Genomic DNA, 2,023 nt, shown 5'->3' on the forward strand with positions numbered 1-2,023 from the left:
CCTGTCCCTAGGTTGACCAACCCTCCTCCCTTCCCCTACCTCCTACACTCCCATGTCCCTCCAGGGCCATCGGTCCCTTTATTTTCTTCTCATATTTTTTTTTGTCCAACTTCACCATATTAAATTATGGAACATTAAAAAAAAAAGAAAAGAAAGTCCTCCAGGTGCAGTGCGATCCGTCCCAGAAATCTTCAGACTAATTGCAGGTACTTCTTTCTCCACTTAGCTTTTACCACATGGCTGGTTGCCCACCCTTGCATGGTGAGAAAGCTAGGATTGAGAGTACAGGGATTTGAGTATAAAACATGTAATCTGATGCCCACCTAATCACAGTCATATCAAATACAGTATATTTTGAATGAATCAGTTATATTTCCAAAATTGCTGATCATTCTACTGCCTTCAGTCTGTTCTAGGTTTCTTAAAACTGCTCTTTAATTTATATTAAAATAGAGAATTACTTTTCCTATGGTTAGGACAGAAAAGTAGTATATTTTATCTTGTCAAACCAAGTGGACCAATGACTATAGAACAACAAGTTTAAGTTGTCACAATAAAGAAACACAGGTAAAAACTTCACCAGACTAAACATTTATACACTCTTTGGACTTAATGTGACCAGTCTGTTTTTAAATCTCTGGTGACGTGTGGCAGAGATCAGAACAGGTGGTCCTGTGGTCTGTCAGCCTCCTATTCAGGAACCTGGGTGGCTACAGGCATATGGCTATCATTGACAAGATTCAAAAGTCTGGATAAACATCAACATTTTCACAAGGAAGCCGAGGAATTGCACCCATCCAGTGAGTTTAGTGCTCTGGAAAGGAAGTCACGGCAGACGCTCCCACACCTCTTGGACAGACCTTCTCATTTCCCATGTGGGGGCATTCACTTACCTCACATGTGAGAACTGAACAAACAACAACTTCCCAACCCTGCTTAGGGAAGGGATATTTTGATTTTAAAAATTTAGCAAGCAGACCAATGTAAGAAAGTCTACCTATGAAAATTCCTGGCTAATTTCCCTCAGACTGAGACAAGAATGACAAGAAATACATTTCTTTTTCCTCTCAGGAAAGAGAATCCTGCTGAGATTTAAACGCTCCATTCTACTCAAAGTCTGCCTTCTAAAATTTTAGGCAAGACCACAGTCTGTTTTATGAAAGCCACAGAGTGTGAAAATAAACATATAGAGAATTGTTATGAAGTCTTTGCACATTGTTGTGAGAGATATTAAAGGGAAAAGGATACACTTGCTACAGGAAAAACTGAGAATCCTGAATATTTTCCAAATGATTCTTTCTTTTTAGCTAAACATTTCTTCCTTTTTAAACTTGCTATGAGAGAACTATCTTATTTAAATGCAGTAGAGGGGACTTCTAAAGATTTTTAAATGTAAGAATGAAGGAAACCAATTTTTGTGGGAACTATGGGTCTATAACAATTATGTTAATTTTCTTTAAAAAAATCTTTTTATTAGGGGTATGTTAATTTTCATGTAGACTTCAATACTATATTTCCTAGTGTTCTATTTCAATGTTGATGGACATACCTCTATCTGAAGGGAAAGTCTATACTGTTGTGGTCTTGTCAATACACCACCTAGGGTAACCACCTTGTCCAGATAAACTTTCATTCACAGACTCTAGCAAAGCAGTCATTCAAAATACCTTGGCAATATGAAGTTTCAGGTTTTAGTGAGAAACATCCATATAGTTATATTTGAATTCAAATTCAGTAAAATCAAATATTAAATAAGTTAGAAACCATTTATGTGAAAAGTACTTCCTTCATACACAATTACTCATTTAACAAAAGTTCCTTGGTAGTTGTAAACAGTTAAAATCCTTTGTTGCTAAACAAAAGATTGAATCCAACCAGAGGTGCTTTGCTAGAAAGACATGATGATTTACTTACATAAAAGAGAATTTTGGGAATGATGAGGGCAACAAATGTATAGATGTGCTTTACACAATTGATCTATGTATTGTGATAAATTGTATGAGCCCCAATAAATTGATTAATT

The sequence above is a fragment of the Echinops telfairi genome, unplaced genomic scaffold (genome assembly GCF_000313985.2).
Source record: "Echinops telfairi isolate 266 unplaced genomic scaffold, ASM31398v2 ScPeMD7_6;HRSCAF=24_1, whole genome shotgun sequence".
Lineage (NCBI taxonomy): Eukaryota > Metazoa > Chordata > Mammalia > Afrosoricida > Tenrecidae > Echinops > Echinops telfairi.